Source organism: Otolemur garnettii, unplaced genomic scaffold (genome assembly GCF_000181295.1).
Source record: "Otolemur garnettii isolate 467f Iridium unplaced genomic scaffold, OtoGar3 scaffold00019, whole genome shotgun sequence".
Classification (NCBI taxonomy): Eukaryota; Metazoa; Chordata; class Mammalia; order Primates; family Galagidae; genus Otolemur; species Otolemur garnettii.
This window is the reverse complement of record NW_003852414.1, coordinates 6710909-6733947: the sequence shown is the minus strand read 5'-3', so window position 1 is coordinate 6733947 and position 23039 is coordinate 6710909. Positions and strand designations below refer to the sequence as shown.

The 23039-nt window shown below is 42.1% G+C and overlaps 1 pseudogene across 1 annotated transcript; it reads right to left on the bottom strand.

Annotated features, from left to right (window-relative positions):
- Nucleotides 1-20145: 20145 nt before the first annotated feature.
- On the bottom strand, nucleotides 20146-20792 carry LOC100954591 (annotated as a pseudogene). Its single transcript, XR_001161131.2, has one exon. The product of XR_001161131.2 is annotated as a small nuclear ribonucleoprotein-associated protein N pseudogene (transcript).
- Between the last annotated feature and the right edge of the window lie 2247 nt (nucleotides 20793-23039).

Genomic DNA, 23039 nt, shown 5'->3' with positions numbered 1-23039 from the left:
TAAAGTGTGTGTCCCGGATTTCTCTGTATGCGTCTCAGATCCATTCTTACTGTTTTTCACTTTATTCTTTGTCCTTAGAGGGTGACCTTTTAAGGATTACACCACCAGGCTCCATGGCCCTCTGCTTTTGGTTAGGTTTAACCCTGGGGAGGCACCAGCAGGAGAGATCAGAAGGAGACAGGGAGTGTGAAGTCAAGTTTCTACTAATCAGCTCTCATCTCCCAAGGGGTCTCATGGTGGCAAGGGTTTCGTCTTTCTATTCTTTTCCACCATTCTTTTTGGTGTGGGGTGGACCTCAGCTGTAATTGAGGCTCTGGGAATTGTTTCTCTTTAGGTGTGGGGTGACAGTGGCTCCCTGCTCTTGCTCCCCTTGGGGCATGTCACCATCTCTTCTGGTTTCCTCTTCATCCTGCTTTCATCTCTGCAGAGAGATTGTCCATTAAACTCTCTCTCTCACACTTTTCCATTTGGGGAATGAGGGAGGCTCTGTCTACACGCTGAGCACAAGAGCAGTTTTGAGAAACTTTCCAGCTGCGCTTTTCTTACTAAGCTGATTTAGATAATCCATAAACAGGAATTCATTAGACACTTTGATAGGTAGAAGTGGATCTGCACGGAGACCAGACAGAAACTGCTGCACTTCTGCAATCGTCCCAATGTTGTTACAGGGTTAACAAACTAGTACAGAGATCATACTGATTTGATTAATCTTTCTACCCTTCTTACATACCTCAACGAAAAGGGTTCCTAGACACATTGGCAGGTCCTGGGAAGTGAGAGCTGAAGACATTTCTACTTGTAAAAGTGCCGTTTAGTTTGTTTACATGAATTCTCATTTCTTTAATTAGTTTTAATCTCTCTTGGAAGATACAGCTTGGATTTTCTTTTCTTTTCAGAATATGATAGGGGTGCAAACAGTTTGGTTCTGTGAATTGCTTTTGTACAGTTTGAGACAAAGTTATAAGTTTGCCTATCATCCAGATAGTGTGTATTGTACCTGTTAGGTTTGAACTTACCCATCTTCTTTTCCTTTCCACCTGCTTGGTTTCCCTTGAGTTTTACTACCATCTGTGCACGAGTGTTGATGGATTAGTTCCAATGGAGCACATGTGGTGCTTGTTTTTCCATTCTCACGATACTTCGCTTAGAACAATGGCCTCCAGTTTCATCCGGGTTGTTATAAAAGGTATTAGTTTATCATTGCTTTTTAGGGTGGAGTAGTACTTCATGGTTTACATGTACCACATTTTATTAATCCACTTCTGTATTGATGGGCACTTGGGTTGATTCCACATCTATGCAATTGTGAATTGTGCTACAATAAACATTTGAGTACATGTGTCTTTTTGATAAAATGACATTTTTTTCCTTTAGGTAAACACCCAATAGTGGGATTGCTGGATCAAATGGTAGGTATACTTTAGTTATTTGAGGTATTTCCATATTATTTTCCATAGAGTTGTACTAGTTTGCAGTTCCACCATCACTGTATGAGTGTTCCTATCTTTCCACATCCATGCCAGCATTGTTGTTTGGGGATTTTTTTTTAATTTTTATTTTTTGAGAGAGAGAGAGAGAGAGAATATCTCATTATAGCACCCTTGGTAGAGTGCCATGGCATCACAGCTCACAGCAACCCCAAACTCTTCAGCTCAAGTGATTCTCTTGCCTCAGCCTCCCAAGTAGCTGGGACTACAGGCACCTGCCACAATGCCTGGCTATTTTTAGTTGTAGTTGTCATTGTTGTTTAGCTGGCCCAAACTGGGTTTGAACCTGCCTGCCTCAGTGTGTGTGGCTAGCAGTCTAACCACTGGGCTATGGGTGCCAAGCCTGTTTGGGGACTTTTGATCAATGTTATTGTCCCTGGAGTTAGGTGATATCTCATTGTGGGTTTGATTTGCATTTCCCTGATGATGAGAAATGGTGAACATTTTTTCACATGTTGTCCATTAGTCTATAATATTCTGAAAAGCTTCTGTTCATGTCTTTTGCCCTCTTTTTTATGGGGTTGTTTGATTTTTATATTTTCTAATAAAAAGAATATCCACAGCATATTCTAGAGGACAGAGCACTTTGCAAGGTGGTTGACCAGCTTACCAGTGGCATAATTCAAAACTCTTGACAAAGAAAGCTCCCAAAGAAAGCTGATGAAACTCATTCTGGTGAAGTCCATGTCCCATGAAAGAAGTGGGAAGACAAGTGAGGATGGAAGAGGATGCTGAGGATTTTGGTAGCCTTAGCATGTTGAGATCTCTCCTGTAGTCAGAGTAAAACCAGAATTAGGAAAGTTCTCTAAAAGACTAAGAGACAACTAAGGGTCTTGCTGAGACAGTAAGATTTGAGTAAGTCTTACAGGTGGGATAAGAATTCAACAGGTGGAATGGAGGAGGAGAAAAAGACTTGCAAAGTAAAACAGAGAAGTACATGGAAGACCATTGTGGTGCAGAATGACTTCCTCCATCCCAACTTAGCAAGGAGAATGATTCTATTCTAGGATTCAAGGTAGAGTGATAGCTGGAGAAAGGACCAGAAGGGTCTCTATATGCTAATCTGAACTCTTTGTGCTTCTTCCTATAAACCAGGAGTTAGTTTCTGTTCTAAGTTAAAAATCTTCCCCTTCCTCCCCGAGGCATGTTGAAGGCCTAACCCCTGGTACCTGGCAATGGATCCTATTTGTAAATAAGTTGTTTGCAGATGTAATCAAGTTAAGATGAGCTCATTAGGGTGGATAAAATGATGGAGGTCTTTATAAAAAAAATAAAACACATGGGAAGACAGACTCAGGGATTGCAGTGAGTCTGAAGCTGCAAACCAAGAATTCCAAAGATTGAAGCCAGCACCTGAAGCTGTTAGGCAGTGGGAAGAGGAGACTCTACCAAGCTTGGAGGGAGGGAGCCTCAGCCTGGCCCTGCGCACACCTTGATGTTGAACGTCTAGCTTCCAGGGCTGTGAGAGAATACATTTCTGTTGTTCTAAGCCACTTGTCTGCAGCGTGTGTTTACATACGTAGAGACAAGGATTGTTACCTAAATGGATAAAATGGGCCAAGTGAGTGTAAACATCAGGCAGTGGTGGCTGTGGTGGCAAACGAAAGGACCTGTGCTCACCTTCACGTTTGAAAATTGTTCAGATGTGACACGCAGCAAACAAAGCATATGTCGACCCGATTGGATTCATTCCCCAGAGTGTGACTCGTATTGCACAATGGGAAGAATTCAAGGGGCTTTAAGTGGAGGGCTGGTATTTAATTTTGCACTGAGTAGAAAGAAATACCAACTGTAAGTGTTTTTCCTCAGCTCTCACACCATGGCCACAACACAGATATCTTCTGGGACCCAATGTGTGAGGATTTCTCCCCAGAAGCACTCAAGCAGTCAATTCTGCATCAGACATCAGCTAGCCATCTTCTGACCCCATTCAATGCTGACACTATATTCCTGGAAGTAGCATCGGCTACCACAGGTTGAGGGCTGGGTCCCCACAGCTAACCCCCTCTCCTACTTCCCATGCCAGTCACAAGCTCCAGCTTATTTTATGTGACCCACAGGCTATAGATCGGGGTTCCCGCAATCCCATCCTTGGGTACTATTACAGGAAGTCCCCAGGTTTAGAATGAGATAGGCTCTGTAGGTTTGTTCTTGAATTGAATTTGTATGTAAGTTGGAACAGGTACGTCTTCCTGTAGCCTTCGTTTGTAAATCCAAGCCATGTGTCAGTTGGATGTTTGTAATCTGGAGACTGCCTGTGATTTGCTAGAGCAGCTCAGAGAACTCATGGGAACGCTTCCGTGCATTTACTGCCTTATGATAAAAAATATTGCAAGGGGTACCGATGAAGATGCAGAAGGGAGGCCGTGGCCCTGGCCAGGGCGCTGGGGAAGAACCTAAGGCTTCTGATTTCAAAACTGTTATTTCCCAAATTGTTATTTGAGAGACTAAGGCAGGAGGATCTCTTCAGCCCAGGTGTTCGAGGCTGCAGTGTACTGTGATTGCCCCACTGCGCTCCACCTTGGGCACCATGGAGATGCTCTGTCTCTTCAAAAAACATAACTCCCAAACTCAGTGACTTAAACCAACATCCATTTATCCCCATGGCTCTGAGAGTTGGGTGGCACACGGCTGATGATGGTGCCTGCGTTGGGCTGGACAGCATGAGGCTGTGGCTGAAGTGCAGAGACAGGATGAAAAAGGGAAAGACTAAGTTTGGAGGGGGAAGGTTTCAGGAGCATGGATCTTGCAATGTTGGTGGGACACAGTTGGAGAAGACATGGCACTGAGGGGAATGTCTTCTCTATAGAGAGAGAGGTTATCAGATTGTAAATTGGGACCAAGGACAGGGGAATCAATGATAATTCAAGGTTATCACGTAACATGACAAGAAGCTATCATAGGAAAGCTCGGGGTGGGGGCAGCATTTAAGAAGCATGGAGAGGAAGAGAAACTCACAAAGAGAGATGGGGTGGAAGAGATACAGGAGAGAATGAAGTTACAGAGTCAAGGGAGCAGAGATTTTATTATTGTAGAATTGAATAACCCGGTCAGATGCTGCCGAGGGTGTCAAACAATAGGAAAACAGAAGAGCCTTTTGGATTTGGCAATTGGGATACGATTGGTAGAGAGACCAAAGAATTTATCTGCAAACTGGACACATTTGAGAGTGAACAGAGGTGCTATTAATAATTACAGCAGGACAGCAGGTGTTCTTGGGCAAACAAGGACATATGGTCATGTTAGCCTCTGGGAAAGCTTTGCCAGACTGTTTCTCCAGGGTGTGTGGAGTGTAAGCTTGGTTTACAGTGGGCAGAAGAGAGAGATAGGGACCCAAACAGGGCCGACACAGCTAAGAGCAGGTTTCTTCCTAGAAGCCTGTTGGATAAGGAAGAGGAAAGAGAGGATAATACCAAACCACGGGCTTGTACAGATGCTTAAATTATCTTATAACAGGAAAGTCCTCACACAGCTTTTAAGACTGTGTATCCACATGCAATTGACTGGGAGATATTTTTAAAAGGATTTAGAGAGTAGACTTAGGGGGTAAACCAACCCCTCATTCTTTAGGGGGGGTAACAATGGAATAAAACATCAAGAAAGAACAATCCCTTGGGCTCAGCATGGGCTCTCGCTACCATTTTCAGCAAGAATAAAACCATAGTTTTCTACACATGGCCTTTGACATATTTTGTTGTCAAAAGACATCGGTGTTCCAGTAATACGCACGATGGAACACTCGAGATAAATAAATATGCCGTGATCCAGCTAAGTCTCAAAGTGTGTATAGCAGTGATTTTCAACTGGTGTGTCATGGCACACTGGTGGGCCCTGAGAGGATCTTCGGTGTGCTGCGAAAATGTTTAAAGATCAATCATTAAATTATTTTTGAACGAATGTTCAAAACACAGTAAGTATATTCTTTATTTTACTCTCTTTCTTTGGATCGACTTAATTTAAACGTGCTGCAGAAATTTAACTATAGGTTCCAATGTGCTGTGAGATTAAAAAAAAAAAAAGTTGAAAAACACGGGCCTAAAAACCAGCAGAACCTTCTAGAATAAGCTGCATAGGTGCTAGTGGCATACTACTTCTTCATTCTCTGCCCCCCCAACTCCCCTCCCCAACCCCTCCCTCCCCCACCACGCCCAATCTACTGTTAAAAATTATTCTGAAACCAGCCAGCTGGCACCCGTCCCAGTTTAACAAGCCCTCTTTGTTTAGTGGCATCAGTTGGCTAAGGAGTTCATGTGAGCAGGCATCAAGAATAATTTCATGATAATCTAGGTCAAGTTTTCTCTTTCCCATCAGTGCCAAAGAGTGAGAATGCCGGTTGCATCGATTTCAGGAGCCAGCACGGGGCACAGGACTGGGTTTTATCTGTGTGGTCATGTTTCTTTTATTGGGCTGCCTGCGGGAGGGAAAACAGAATCCCGGGTCTCTGGCCGCCCAGTAAATGATTCTGAGAGCTTTCCGTGATCTCAAATCCTATCAGCGTATTCATGCACTTCTTTTTTTTTTTTTTTTTTTCTTGCAACCTTTTCAATTCACTGGCGACTAGTAGAATAACAGTCCATTTTGGCTAAGTGGCATGTTAGAAGCCAAGTTACATTTGAAAAAGAATCTTTTCTTTTAGGACATAAAAGATAACTCCCTTACACAACCGGCCATGGTGAAACCACTTTGTTGGTAACACGATGAGAGCCAACCTATTTTTAAGCATTTCTCAGTTCCATTGACGTGTCGGGACAGTTTAAAAAAAAAATTGACAAGATGGAGGCTTAAAGACAAATATATAAAACATAAATGACTTCCTCACATTATAACAGATTGATGGTGCATTGCTATTTTTTTTTTTTTTTTTTTTTTTGAGACAGAGTCTCACTCTGTTGCTCTGGATAGAGTGTTGTGGTGTCATAACGCACAAGAACCTCAAATTCTTCAGCTTCAGCAATCCTCTTGCCTCAGCCTCCTGAGTAGCTGGGACTACAGGTGCCTGCAAACACTCCCGGCTGGTTTTGCTATTTTTAGTAGAGACAGGGGTCTCGCTCTTGCTCAGGCTGGTCTTGAATGCCTGGGCTCAAGCAATCGACCTGCTTTGGCCTCCCAGAGAGCTAGGATTACAGGTGTGGGCCACTGGCCCATGTTGCTATTCTTGGTTTTGAATGAGAAGTGGAAAATGCTCAAGAATTCTGGGTTGTCTGCATTAACTTGGACTCCTGAGTAGTACAATGGCTAAGTCAGAGCTGACCTCTAAGTCCTTGCTTCACCTTTTATTAGCTGGGTGACTTTGGGTAAGTTAATTAATTTTCTGTGTTTTTTCTGTACCTCCTTCATACATAGGGGAAAATCATAATGGCTACCTTATAGGACTCTGTTGTAAATATTTGGTGAGGTTATGTTTGTAAAGCACCTGGTATAGGACCTATTATATCCTAATATTACAGCTCAATACATGCAAACTATATTACTGTTTCTGTTGTCATGGGTCCTACCCAAGAAACCCCAGAACCAACCATATGAAGACCCTAGGAAACTCTGGTATTTGGGAAGAACTAATGCAATCTCCAAACCTCTGGTCTGAACAATAGGGCATGTGCTTGGTATCGCTGATGCTCTCTGCATGTCAGCATTCAAGTTCAGTGATTCCCCAGCATTTCAGGAAAAGGGAGCTTAATTCAGAATAAGACTATTTCCCTCAACTCAGATCAGGCCAGTCCCAGAGCAGTGGTGGACTTGGCTTCTCTGGGCTTCTCACATTGCATCTTTCCAAGTTATTGAGCTGGTTCTCCATCCATAGCCCTTGAACCTTGGGTCTCCTTAAGTCTTAGCTCTACCAGATGCCAGGGTCACAGAATCCTGGCCTTTTTGCCTGGTCTCCCAGCTCTGGCCCACAGATTAAGTCAATTAGTGCCCCATGAGACACTCTCCACCACTGATGGGGGGACTGTCTCCATTGTGCGTAAGAACATGACATTGTATCACTAACGATAAGGGACCAAGTGGCTTGTTAGGATTAAGAAATATGACCCTCTGTAAACCAATCTTGCTAGTAGATTTTGTTTGGCTTGTGGTATTCCTGCGAGATGCTTTCTTAAGACATAATACATAGAAAACGACAACAGAAAATTCAGTCTCAAAATAACTCTTCATTATGATTTTTGGACCATGTTGTAGTTGAGACTATGTTGGATTGTCAGGGAAAATCTTAGGAGTTTATTTAAAAAAAAAAAAAACAGTCAAGTCCTTACAGTTGAAAATAAGGTTAAGGTGTTCTTTGTAAATTCCAGTAGAACAAACACATGATACTTTGCTACAGATCCTGGAAAGGACAGCAGAGATGGTAGTGGTGTTCTGCCATTGTTGAACATTTTTTACAGTGCTTCAAAAAGTCACTTCTGAAATTTATATATCTCTATCTATAGAAAACAGTTTTACAGTATGACTTAAAAGTTGACACCTTTTCCCCAGAAATTCTTGTTCTAAGGTGCTGTCCAAAACAAATATTTATTGAGTGCCTATTCTTTGTCAAAAATTTTCTGGGCATTTGAGGTGTATTGAAGAAGAACGAATGACATTTACCACTGTCCTCTCTGAGCTGACATTCTAGCAGGTAGATATCGATAATGAGCAATGAACATAAGGAATGAGAAAATCATAAGAGCATATTTGATTTGGAAGCACCCTACTTTGTTAACCAATCTAGTTTATTCCCAATTCATTCTTACACATGAAGCTCCAGTGAACATCTTCAGGTGTGTGGCTATCCACCATCTATGTAATATCCATCTGTTTTCTTAGGATACATTTCAGAAAGTTGAATTATTAAGCCAATACGTAAGTTTAAGGCTTTTAAGAGTGTTTGAACCAATTCGTATTTCTCCCAGCATTTCCCTTCCTACTCTTACCCAATTTTGTAATCAAAAAATGATATCCACTAAATTGTCACGACACCTGTCATGATATCAAGCGAAAACCCAAAAATAACATTGGATGTGACACATTAGATTATGTACAACACTTGAGTAAATGTTCATGTATCAGCCTTTCAACAGTTTCTATCTGTGTAATATGATACTGGGGATGAGTTTTTGCTTTTTTTTTTTTTTTTCTCTATACTTCTCTGTATTTCCTAGAGAAAAGAGGTTTTCTACACATCACATAAATTTCCTTTTTTCTAGGAGCTTTCGTTTTCAGTGACAAATAGCAACCTAAATACATTTTCATTAAGCAAACGATACTGGGAAGCTTTGTCAAAGTGTAACCCCATTTCCCAGATTCTCACGTATGATATCTTCATTTCCTTATGAGCCTTCAGAAACGGTTAAGACATCTTAAGACACTAACCCAACAGCCCCTTCTGTCCTATTGTGTCAGAATACTTGGCTGTTCGTTGAGAATGTATGAGAATAAGGCCCATTTCTCTTCTGATCTGTGATTTATTCCCTAAGATTTAGAAATAAGTTTTCCTAAAAGCTTAGGCTTAATTCAATTTAATGTGCTGTGTTTTTTGGAGGGGGGGAGGTAGAGGCGGGTAGTTTAGCTCCTGAATCTACCCAAAGAAACAGCTCATTCCTTCACCCCAAACCTTCTTTGGGGAGATCAAGTTCATTAAAGATGACCAGGTCAAATTTTTTATTTGTGTACCAAATATTTATTGACAGAATACTAATTAGTGCTGGAGATACAGAAGGGTATAGAATAGAGACGGAAGATCCCTGCTCTCAGCAAGTGGCTCTTCTAATAGGGAGACCTAACAATAAACAAGACAACTAAGTGCCCGGTTTGAACTATGGAACTAGACAATGAAACATGCTAAGGAGAAAAAATATAGCAGTAAAGGGGGATATCAAATGGGGAGGGGGATGAGGGGATGTTGGCATTTGAGATGGACTGACCTCAAGGGCAGCCTTGCTGAGAAGCTACGATGTTTTCAGTAGTAGCCAGGAGTATTATTGCCATGACCTTGAGACATTCTGAATAAATCAGTTGTTGGGCTCTTGTTCTAGCTAATATCACCAGGGATGTCAATTTCACCTATGGCTCTCTTCTGTTTGAAAAATCGGGACCTGAGGTGATGGACGGGTAATCCACAAACTGGAAAAGACAGCTCCCACGTGGCTGAGAACCCAGGGAGGAGACGTCACCAGGGGCAGCTGGAGAATTTTCTCAAAGCCGGAAGAGACGTTGGGGATGTCTCTTGTTTTAGCTGAACTGATTTCCTTCCTTTTTGCCTCCCCTCCTCTATCTCTGCTTTGCAGTTCTTTAACATAAGCTCCAGTTGCGTTTGAAACCCCCTTCAAACCAAAACATCACGATGTCTACATGTTCAGGAAATGTACAAGGTAAGCATTTTTAATTGAAAGGCAATCTTTTAGCCACCACTCGTTGGCAAATACTATGTTTTTTTTAAACATTGAAAACAAATGATATTTTCAATTGCAGCACGTTTATGTACAGAGAATAAACATTAACGTAAGAGAAACCTTAGCGTTCACAGTATTTCTTCCTGCTGGGTAATTTACAGGTTTGATTTATTACACAAGCCTGAGTCTTAGAGAACTTGCTCATTCCTTCCCAATCTTACTTAAATAGAGTATACAGGGCTTACGGCATGCTCTCTGCTGCTTTCAAAGCAAGCATGTCAGCTCCTTGTGAAATAAATATATCTGTTGCATTAGCAGTGTGGTTTGAGGATTAAAGACATATGGATTTAATTGTACGATGGTTGAACAATTAAGTTCAGATATGTATCTTAGAAAAAGTGCTACATACCTCATTTCTGAATATCACTATAGTCACTCTTCACAGCAATTTTGGAACTCTTTTTTCTGGAATGGCGGTCAGAGCTGTTCTCTTATGAAGGTCTGACAATTAAGTTTAAGAACTCAGGCTAGAAAAAGGGCTTTGAAATGTAGACTAGGTGCTGGGGTCAGTGCCTAGCTTCCCCAAGGGAGTACTTTGAAGATGACCTTAGTGATATTTATCACTGAGGTCTGCGGCACTTTTTCTGGGACGAGTTCGAAAACTTAATGTCTGACCTTATAATGCAGGGAAGGGATGCAGACAGTTTAATAGTAAATATAGAATGCATGTTTTTTTAATGATGTAAAGGTGATTTTGGGCGGCGCCTGTGGCTCAGTGTGTAGGGCACTGGCCCCATATACTGAGGGTGGTGGGTTCAAACCCGGCCCCAACCAAACTGCAACAAAAAAATAGCTGGGCATTGCGGCAGGTGCCTGTAGTCCCAGCTACTCGGGAACTGAGGCAAGAGAATCACCTAAGCCTAGGAGTTGGAGGTTGCTGTGAGCCGTGACACCACAGCTTTCTACTGAGGATGATAAAGTGAGACTCTGTCTCTAAAAAATAAAATAAAATAAATAAAGGTGCTTTTTACCCAAAAGTCTCCAAAAGCTTTCTAACTTTGCCCTATCATCAGTTTTCTTTTTTCAAATGTAAAGATGAAAATGGCAGGAAGTGTTTACACTGGCAGACAATTCCCCACTCCTGCTTGCCTGCCTTGGGATTCATTTTATACGAACCTTTGTATATCATTATGTTTGATGTTGAGCATTAATAAGCCCACTAAAAAGAGCCACGTGATGACTCAGGGTGCTGGGAGCGTGTGCATCTAGTTTCCCCCTTCCGATTCATCTCAGCCTCTGCCTGTAACCCCCTTTTGTGAGGACTGTGCCTTTGAAGCTGCTTGAGCTAGTTTTCTCTTCCACCTTCCCACTTTCCAGAACACTGGAAATACTCAAATCGTGTGGAGTGGCTGGATGAGTTGAAACCTTAAGTGTTAAATAAATCTAAGGGTGGAATGTAAATGTAGTTTGCCAGCTAAAGAGAGGAATTATCCATCAGCAGACGGGGCGCTAACTCCTCATGGGAAGAAAACAGGAGTCTCCCTTTACAGGAAAACAAGCTACCAAGAACTCCCTCCATCACCCCATTCTGTGTCCCCTTCCCTACTACCTGGTTTAATTGAAGCTGATATATAATGTCTGCCCGAAGAGAAGACAGGGCAGAGAGGAGAGACTCAGGAAACAATTCTGGGCTGTATTTATACTCTTAACTAAAATATTTAAAGAGGATGTCGACAGTTACTGGAAATTGGATTGGAAACCAGGTCATTGAGCCCGTTGTGATCAGGTCCTTGTTGGCTGGTGTGGATTGCCCCTGCGGAGCACTTGGGCTGTGCCCCTGTCTGTCGGTGTTTGTGGGTGGAACTCTGCCATAGTTTCATTGACAGAAGGAAAAGCCAACCTGATTCAGATCAAATGGAGAGTGGTGTGGGCTCTGGCACCAGCCAGCAGCCAGCAGCCAGCAGCCAGAATTACTCAAGGTCTAGTACATGGGGTGACCTACTTAAAACTTTTTCTCTTCCTTTTGAAATTCCTTGCCCCTACTGATGCCAAAGGGCACAGGAAATGTAAGGGTTTCCACCCAGACTTCTTTAGAAATGGCCTTCATCCTGATGGTGCAATGTCTTCTAATGAAGCTTGTTTCTCTTTGTTTCTGTCGCATTTGGAGCTGTAGGCAGCACAGGGGGTATAAGGAGGTCTCCTGACCTCCTAAACCTTTTCTTTCTCCTGCCCTGCTTTTAACGCAAACCTTCTCTCCGTAGGGTGCACCCACCAAAGTGAATCTTTTGTGTTCAGCCCAAGCCTTGATGACTTAAGGGAATATATTTATTTTCATATGAACCCTGCCCTTCTCCCCGGAAATCACTGGCTAGGAACAGGTTTGTCTAGTGTAGCTTGTAATTGCCAGGTCACCATGGCTATTCTGCTGAGGGAATGAGGGTGGAGGGTTGACAAGTTGACCTCATTCAAGGTCAACTGCAGCTCCAAATGAGACCTTCCTTATCCCTGGAAGACATTTTTAGAAGATAGTTTTTAGAAGTGAACCATTTCCCAGTGTCCTAGAGAGACACTTAAAGCTTCTTTAAGATATTTATATATGTGAATTATATATATAGTACGCATGTCTATATACATGCACAAATAGAGAAAAACTCAGAAAAGAGCTCAAAGCTGAAGAATGCTTGGCTGTTTCTAGTTTATTATTATTTTCATATTTACCCAAAGTGCTGAACAATCTTTCCCCATATATACCAGCCCAGATCCTACACCCACTTCATTGATTAAACAAGAGCTTCCATGAACTTTTTGTGTTCCCTGTAGGAAAAAAAGTGTGTATGTGTGTGCCTGTGTGCATGTATGCATATGTGTGTGTGCATAAATTTGAACTCGTACAGAACCATTTGTCACTTTCTCTCTTATATTAGATCTGTGTGCATGGCATTGCTTTTTGACTAATTCTTAGTTCTGTGCCTCTTGCATCTGTTCCCCCACAGTGTCCATGTCTACCTTATACAGAATAAAGATGCAATAAATGGGAGATGAATGAGCTGAGAGTGAGGACGTAGGGGGTAACCAGTGGACTCTGTGGTATGGCTAATTTGAGTTTTGTTCTCACTAGCCATCTCTAATAAATGGCTGCCCAATTCAGCCTGCACATTAAGGTAACTTAAAAACAACAACAAAAACCTATGCCCAGGTGCTGTTCCTGGCCTGTATTATAATTGAATTAGCAAACAAATAGGCAATTCTGATATGCAGACAGCAATGCAAACCTTGGCATTAGAGAAATGGTCTACATAGTACTTCTCAAATGTTCATGGGCCAGGAGTTACCTGGAGGTAAGGGTAGATTCTGATATAGTAGTTTTGAGACTGCATTACTAACAAATTCCCAGGCCATCCTGGCTCTTCTGATCTGATGACCCAAAGTCCTATCTTTTGAAAATTCTGATTTAGAAGTTTGCGGGTAGAACATGTGAATTTTTAATAAGTATCCTAGATGATTTGCCAAATTTTGTAAAGTGTTACGCTTTAGCAGTATTTTGCAACTCTGGGTGTTCATTAAAAATCACTAGCTTGTTTTGGTAAGGTGGCCTCCCATCTCACTGTAGGCCTGTTTCAGGGTCCTGGTGTGGAGTCAGGACATCTATGTTTTAACAATCCAGAGGTCGTTTATATGTGCACCCAAGATTGAGCACCTCTGAACATGGCAATGATGCTTCCTATGCTAGAGGAGTGGACAGAGATGTCTTGGGGTAGAGCCAAGGGGTTAAAAGCTCCTGCAGAGGGAGACTAAATTGGCACCTGAAAATAAATGGCCTTGTCACTGCAACCTATGGCATTTTGTAATAGTTAAGGTTTGTTTCAGTATTCTTCATTAATATAATTTCACATGTATCCACTCCACCAACATCTTCTATTAAGTTTCTTCTATTAAGAAGAAAAGGAAGACTTCCCATGCATCCGTCTTTTTTTGCAAGTGAATTTTCCAATTCTTTTTTCTTTTGTCAATACAAAGGAACACGTTAAAGACTCCATGGGAACTGAAAAGGGTTGGATTTGTCTTGCTGACTTCTGCTAGGCCGAGTCTAACTTTCTGTGATCAAGCAGATTTGTACCAACCTCCTACCCCAATGTGATCTGCGCTTTGTATGCTATGCATCTGCCAGTGCTAAGGGCCTCAAAATCAGATCCCTTTAGGACGTGACTGAAATGCACCCTTTTTAGTATTTCTTCCCAATGAAGAACTGGTCCTTGGCTTTGGTGAAAATAGTGATCACTTCCTTTTGTAGAAGAAACAATTGGCTTCTCTAAAGACCCTAAGTCTTAAGACAGAAAAAGGAGGAGGAACTAAATATGAGTCTCAACAATTTTTCTTCATTCTCTGTTTCTAATCTGCTGGATAAAAATTATAAAATTATGATAGGAGACTGAGACAGGTGAATTGCTTGAGCTGATGAGTTTGAGACCAGCCTGAGCAAAAGCAAGACCCCATCTGTACTAAAAATAGAAAAACTGAGACAGGAAGATCGCTTTAGCCAAGAGTTGGCCGTTACTGTGAGCTATGATGATGACACAGTACTCTACCCAGGGCAACAGCTTGAGACTCTATTTAAAAAAACAATTGTAAAATTATGAACTCATTGTCCTTTGGGTCAATTGTGATATTAGAATTTCACCAAATAAAAAAATACAAGTTTTTCACCAGGAGAGGAGTCATTGACTTATGTTGAGATTTTCTTAGGTACTGACAAAAGCATCAAAATGTTCTGTCATTTAATTTTATAGTCATTTGAATTCTGTCCATCATCTGATAGTACAAGTTTGATTTTGGCTCAGACAAGGATAAACTTTGCACCACTGAAAGGCTATTGACAGCAGAATGGCCATAGGTAATACTGAATTTATATAGCTGATGCTCAGTTGGAAGCTAGTTAACCATCCTTCTGAGGTGCAGAGAGACCATATCTGTGGTATCTAAACCTGGACATTCATCAGAACCACATGGAATACTGGAAACAACCCGGACTCTTGCAGTCTATAGAGCTATTGAATCAAATTTTCAGGATGGAGTGCATAAATTGAATTTTTTCCCCAAAATATCTCATACCCATGGCTAATCTGCATGCTAGTATTAGGAAATAAATCCTGGACCATCCTTCTGACTCCAAGATGCTTGGATGCTCTGAATGTTTTTCTTTGTCTACAGATGTGGTAACTAGAAAGTGTGATGTGAACATGAAGAACTGTTAGTGTTATGGCTTGAATGTATGTTTCTCCCAAGTTTGTATATGGGGAACCTCTGAACCAATGTGATCATATTAGGAAGGAGGGCCTTTAGGTGATGAGGACACAAGAGCTGACTACCTTTAGAAAAGGGCTTGAGGGAACTAGCTAGGCCCTTTTCTCCTTTACATCTCTTCCACCACATGCAGGCACAGTAAAAAGGTCCTCACCAGATGCAAAGTGCCAGTGCACTGATCTTGGACTTCCCGGCCTCCAGAACTGCAGGACATATATTTCTGGTTTTTGTTAGTTACCTCGTCTAAGGTTATTTTTTTTTTAATAGCAGTGGGAATAGACTGTGACAGTTAGCAATCACCAAATGCCCTTACGTTTATGTGAGGCTGAGTTTACAACCCAGGAGGAAAAATCAAGGTGAATCTTAAAGAAAGGCATTCCAGTATGGGGCAACTCTGGTGTTGATGTTCCTGTGGGCACAGGAAAGGAAATCAAAGGGCAACATTTGAAGGGTTCAGTAAGGAAGATGGTGATTCAGAATTGAGGTAAGAAAAAGAACCTGAATTGGGAAAATAAGCTGGACAAAAGTCATACAGGTAGAAAACAAGCCATAGAGACTGATCTCAGTCTGCAGAGTGAGCTGAAAGACCCAAAACCCAGGGAGACAGGAGCCAGAAGACCCAAAGGGGAGCCTGAGGTGCAGAAAAACAAACAGGAAGACACATCAAAAATCCCAGAAGGAGGAGCTTTAACTACTGAGATGATGCCTTTCCAAGGAGAGATCGCTACTCTGAGTGCAGCTGGCCAGGGCAGGGGAAGGAGAGAGGGTATCCAGCTCAAGAGATTGTACCCACTGAAACAGATTCAGGCCTTTAGGGTGTGAAACCCACATCCTTTGTGAAGAATGTACCATTATCTGGTGTTCATATTCCTGCGTTGTCTATGTGACTCTGAGAAAACTGCCTCCTCTCTCAAAGTTCAATGTCTTCGTCTCTCAGATGAAGGTGGAGGAAGGACAGATGACTCCTAAGGTCTCTGTGAGTCTAGACAGGTCAGTGACGAAGCTGCAGATAGCAGGTGCTGGCTTTCCCAGCGTTATCTCCAGGCTCAGGTGACGGCAGTGCAACTGGCTTCCCGCCAGGCTGAGCAAAGACAGCGAGTCTGACACCTCCCTGGCAGTCAGGCAGCCTGTTCAGAGGGGTGTTGGGCTGTTGACCTCTTACAGTCACATGTTGCATGCTATCACTTCCACAACAAATAGCACACCGAATATCAACCATCACGCTGCCATGGCAATGGGTGGACCTCTTCTTTCTCAGTAAATAAGCTATGTGAGAAGAACACGTATCCCAAGTTCAGCTTTGTTGACGTACGATCTTTAGCTTTCTGAGCCTTTATTTGTTATTAGGTTATACCCTATGAGATAGCCAAGCTCCTATTTTTAATGTACAAAGACAGCAGTTCCACATGGTTCAACTGAATATGAAGAAGATGGGTTGGCCTCATCCCTGATTTTAATGCAGAACTCTAGAGAAGTTTCATTCCTATTTTTATTTTCAGTAAGTATTTGTTGAATATCTACACTCTGGCCCTATACTAGTACACTCTGACTGCACGAACAATGGTGAACAAAACGGTTTCAAGAATTAACCTTACAGAGCTTATGCTCTACTGGTGTATAGCTTCAGAGATCTTCCTGGGAGCTAAATTTGAGTCTTATCTTTTAAATGCTCCTTAAAAAAACACACACATAAGTTTTGCCTGCACAAGTGAGGGAGAAACTGACCATCTGGGAAAAGATGATTAAATTGTATTCAGTCTCAAATGAAGAGATAGTTAATCCCCTTATCTGAAAATAGGTAAGAAGAGAATCTGAGAATGGGCAAAGAACACATTTAAGGAATCTAAAATGTGCTCCATTGGTTGCTTGTGGAAAGGTAATGGAAGAAATTCCATAGGAAAGTACCTTTGGCCAATAAGGAAATCTCACTCATGAAATAGCTCTTAAAACACAGGCTGATTATATCAGCTGTTGTAAATATCTTGGTAATGGATTTTAAGAAGCTGAAAAAGCTCAATCAGCAATGTTCAGTCACAACGTGCTAATAATTTCAGGGTTAAACATGGAACGTGCTAAAAACTTTGGACTCGAACATGGAATCAAAATTCAAACGTTGGACCCAATGTGCAAAAAGAGAGTGAATTCCACTGGTCTGAAAAGGACTGAATGCCTGATACAGATCACCACTGAGCTAGATTTTCTGTTGTCTTTTTGTTAGTCATCACTGGATAGTCTCATGTTATAGGATATATTTGAGTAACTTGTTTCTGCCACAGAATGAACATGTAATCAAATAGTTGAAAGATGTGTCTACTGGTAGTTCTAAACCACATGCCACCTGTAGCAGAAGGATGCTTGCAGCTAAAAGTAAGAGAAACTTGATGAAAAATGTCTTAAATTACAAAGACACTTCTCAGCTCACATGACCCAAAGTCTGGATGTCTCAATACTGTTATTAGAGACTCAGATGGTTTCCCTCTTTCTTTTTTTCTTTTTTTTTTTGAGACAGAGCCTCAAGCTGTCCCCTTGGGTAGAGTGCTGTGGCATCACAGCTCACAGCAACATCCAACTCCTGGGCTCAAGTGAGTCTCTGGCCTCTGCCTCCCAAGTAGCTGGGACCACAGGTGCCCACCACAACGCCTGGCTATTTTTTTTTGGTTGCAGCCATCATTGTTGTTTGGCGGGCCTGGGCTGGATTCGAACCCGCCACCTTAGGTGTATGTGGCTGGCACCTTAGCCACTTGAGCCACAGGCACCGAGCTGGTTTCCCTCTTTCTGTATCCTTAATGTGTCATCAGGTCCCTAGGCATGGCAACCCTGGTTGCAATTTGGTTTCCTAGTTCAGGGGTTAAAAATGCCCCCAGAACAGTGTTTTTTAAACTTTTTTATCTCACAGCACACTTGAACCTGTGTTTAAACTTCCATGGCACACTTAAATTACGTTGATGAAGAAACAAGAATAAAGAAAAGAATATACTTACTACGCTTTGAACTTCTTTCAAAAATAATTTAACTAAGGATTTTTAAAAATTTTCTGGGCACACCCGAGATCCTCTCACAGTCCACCAGTGTGCCACGGTGCAGCCATTAAAAATCACTGCCCTAGAGAGTCTTGCTGAAGTCGTCCTGAGATGCCCTTCAGCAGATAACCCCTCAGACCTCCCTGTTTAGAAATACTTCCATTTCAAGAGGACTGAAAGCACCTTGGTTCACCCCAATTTCACCCTTGGGGGCTGAGGAAGGGCTCAGCCTCCCCTAAAGGACACGGCTGTTCAGAAGAGGGTGAGCAAACCAGAGGTTCTGTTAGCAAGAAAGACATAGGGGGTGCAAGTGAGGGTGGGAGCCAGGAACGAGATCTACAAAGTCAGTAATCAATAAAAACGGATCCCTAAAACAGGGTACAAATGCATTAAAATCCACCCTGCCTTGGATTTCCCATAACCTGGTGCCTTTGAGAGCTCTGATTTCAGCTGAAGTGTAGGTTACGGTGTGCTCTGACTTTATGGAGCAAACATGCCTCTCACCTTGACTTCTAAGTGTAAACTGAGTTCGGGTGAAGCAAATCTAATTTTCTCGTTGATTTATTTTATTACAATCTTTTCCCACATTTTCCTCTAGCCCCAATTTAAAACAGGTTATGAGAACGTGATTAAGCCACTCTTCAAGTCCATACTGCATTGGGCGAGGTAACACTGCAGCCTTTAGGAAATGCTTTGGAAGTGTACACTCCGTTCCTGACCCACATCTGTCCTTCAGCTTGTCACTGTTGCTCCAATTCCACAGATCCGCACTACGTCTGATTCCTCACCTACCCTTTCTGTCCCTGAACTCCCATTGTGTCTGAGCGTGGAAAATGTCTGAGAGATTGCATCACAGAATCACATTAACCCTGGGTACTGTACCAACTAAAGTAATCCGATGTCTATTGAGTCCCAAGCCTTCTTTTGTCGGAAGAATTGGGGTTTTGTAAAATTAGTTTTGTGCTCTTAACGCCTTGGTAAACTAGAAATCTGCAAACCCAGGTAAACAAAGTTGACTGGCTTTGTAAAGCCACGCATGCGGCTACCACAGCTTGGGGTTGGAACAGCTAAAAAGTAAAATCCAACAAGCAGACAGCAAATTGCCTTTGCTCCCACCTGCCACAGTGACGGGAGAGAACATTTAATAGTGGGGCTCGGGAAATAACCAACTAAATAACTTTTATCTAATGAACAGGGAGAAGGTTAGACTAAATTGTGATATCTGCCTCCAAAAAAGTCAGGAAGACTCTTTTCTTTATTTAGAACAGGGAAGGCTGCATTTTCTTTTAAGAAGACAGAATGAATCTGCTTTGGAATAAAAGGAATCTGTAGAATTTCAGTATTTTAGAAGTAAATACAAAGAATTACTGGCCAAATCGATGGATACTGACATTAATAGCATGCTTACATTTTAAAACTAAATTTGAATCCTGGGGAAAGAAGAACACTATGCAATTAACGTATGCTCTGCAATTAAAGCAAAGGACGGTTAGGTGGGGAACTCATCAGGAGAGGAAATAGAGCGGTGTGGGGCAGACGCAGAAGGCAGATACACAAATGAAGGAAAGATTAGGATGTTGACCGAGGAAAAGACACATTGCAGGCCTTCCCTACGCACTCTGCAGAGGTTAATAGTTAACAAGTATGTGTGGTACTACAGCTTTCTATTATCTGTGGTTACTTAGTAAATAGGACATAGTTCATCCTATACACGCTTCAGTTTTCCTAAGCTGATTTTTGTGCTTTCCTTATGAAACTGTAAGTTTAGAAACAGAGACATGAAACTTAACTCCTCCTTCAGGATTGCTGACATGGACAGACACACATGAAGTTTGCAATTGAGAATGTGGCCCCTCCAATGGGCAAATAGGCCACGTTCCAAATTGGCATCAGACGGGGGTGTATAGGGCCCGCATCTATTTGTTTCTGCCCCAAGGTTACATGTATACTTTTCTTTCTTTTTTTTTTTCACAGTTTAATTTCTCTATGCATTTATTATTAGCTATTCTTAATGCAGAAAGGGGACAAAAAGCTCACAAACACTCTACACAATTTCACAAGACACATGGCGGGGTGAGGGGGGAGTGATTGAGATGTAGCAATAGTATCAGTATCCTAAGGTCTGGGAGGACGCATTCCTGGGGGAGGTGTACCTCTCATTCCTGGTGAAGGGGGTCTCATTCCTGGAGGGGGCATACCTATTGGTATCCCTCGAGCAGGGGGAAGTCCAATTGGTGGGCCCATGGGTGGTCTCATACCAGGTGGAGGAGCCATAATGCCCGGAGGTGGTGCTGCTCTGCCTACAGGGGAGGTGGGGTCCCTCGTCCTGGGGGATACTGGGTTGGGGCTCCAGCAATGCTGGCAGTAGCAGCAATGGCAGCAGCTGCTATAGCACCTCTTCCCTGTGGAGTCATTACCTGCTGGGATGGTCCCCCAACTCCTGGGACTGGGCCTGCTAACCCAGCAGGAGCCTGAGGAATTGGTACACCAGCTGGTACTCCTCTGCCAGCTGCCCTACCAACTCCAGGGCCTCCTGCAGCTCCAGCAAGGGGTACTCAAGCAATACCAGTATCTCTGGGGGGTGGCCCCTCCACAGTCATGGATACCAAGTTCTCCCCACGCACATGTGTAATTTTCTAAACTAACCCAGCAGTGCAGGGTGTCCTGCAGAGGGAGGAAGCTCCCCTGTTAGAGATCCTTTAAAAAAATGTTCCTCTATCAGTCACATTTTTTTACAAGTTAAGAAAACTGTTACATGTTAAAAAAAAAAAAAATTCTTTTTCCCCTTGGGACACCGTATTTTAACTCATCACCGGGCAGATATAAAGCTTTTTAGAAAGTTATTCCTGGTTAGTTGGCGGCCTTTTAGTTCTTTCTCTTTTCCTTATACACCTTCTCCATGCTCCAATTTTTATTTTTTTGTCTTGACACATGTTCCAGTGTCTTTTCTGTCTTTCTAACAGAGTTGGAGCCTGGACCCTTTCATGTCCCTCCTTCCCCCTAGCCTTCACTCAAGATCCCAGCCCTCTCATTGAGAAAATCCTCCTGCTCAAGCTCAACCTTCTTATTTCCATCCAAACAAAATGAATGAACGAATGAATGTCGCCATTTTTGAGGAAAAGAGAGACGTAAAGCACAGAGATTGTTAGAGTTAAAGACGCAAGTGGCAAATGAGGGGCTGTAACCTTTGCTTTTCATATAAGCAAAAGGAGTTCTTTTACACGAAGAGGTAACACAAATTAGGAAGGATAAGATAAGCCCCAGTTAACAAACGGGCGAAGGATGTGTCAGCCATTCTTAAAATATATATATATATAATATGAAAAATCCAATAAATACTATATATTTAATGCTTTTAACCTCATTTTCAGTCAACAGAGTGAAAATGAAAGAGCAACACCATTTTTTGCACCTCAGACTGTCAAAGACTAGAAAGGATTATAATTCCCAGTGTTGGCAAGAGTGAGATGAAACGGGCATGTCTTGCACGGTTGCTGGGAATCAACAAACTTCCCCCGAGGCAGAAGAAAGGTACCTGTCAAAGCCTTCAACATGTTGCTAATCTTTGAAGTAAAAACATTTCCAGGACTTTATCCTAAGGAAATAATTAGAGACGCGTTCTACATTTTTATGTGTGTAATGTTATTTGTAACATTTGAAAAAACTGGAATCACGAACTGCGTAACATTAGAAATCTAGTTACATAAATTATGGTCTACCCACAGGATGAAAGAGAATGCGAAACAGAAACCATGTTTTCAGAGACAACTTGATTAATAGGAGGATGATCACATTATATTAAGTGAAGAGAGACACACCTTTGGCGGCAGGGTGGAGTAGGGGAGGCAGACTGAGTTTTGGAGTAGGATGACAGGTGTTGGAATTCCAGCCTTTTCCCTGATTAATGGGTTAACTGGGAAAAATTACTTAATCTATCTGAACAGCGGTTTCCTCATCTATCAAAATGGGAATAATACATTTGCAGGACTATTTTAAGGTTTAATTAAGAGAAAGTGCTTTGCCAAGAATCTAACATGTAGAAAACTTTCAATAAATAAACAATGCTATTCAAGTCATCCAAATGTTACTAATGCTCACTAGCCTATGTATAATATGTCAATTAAGTCTCTTTTGCATGGGTCTTGCTGAATTTATGTCCTTGCTCCCAGCTGCTCACCACATAGGACCTCCAATCTACCTTATAAACCACTCTCTCCAGATATTTCTGGAAGTACTCATGTTTACCCAAATTAGTTTTATTTTCACCCATCAGCTTCTGCTACTTTATTTCTTTCAGCCATTATTCATTCACCTACTCATTCGCTCATTCATGTCTGTATACAAGCAAATATCAAACACCTATTGTTAGGGGTTGGAGGTTCCAGTTTCCCAAACACACTTGAGCTCGTTCCATTACTTGGCTGAGATAGAAAGTTCAACGAGGCATGGCAGTAATTGAGAGCAAAAATGAATGGAAACTGGTACAGCACAGACAGTGTGGACACAAAGCAAAAGTAACCTATACAAGTTTTAGTGTAACAAAGAGAAATTTTATTTAGGATGAACAAAGAGAAAGTTTAAAGGCCTTCCAAAGAGAGTTGGAAGTGGGTCCCCCTCCTGAAGGAGAAAAGGTGAGAAAGATGGAGATGCAAAGACCAGCAGGGGTATAAATACCTTTCTCTCCATTTGAAATTGGTTGCAAGTCTTTCATTGGCCTCTTTGAGCCTCTAGGCAGTATCACCCTTTTCTACTGGTTATTGGTTATTGTCTCTTTCTATTGGTCATTGGTTACCTTGGTTACCATATACTCACATTCTTACAGGCCCTCTAGAGGGTTAAGCGGCTGGGTATTCCTCCTACCCCCT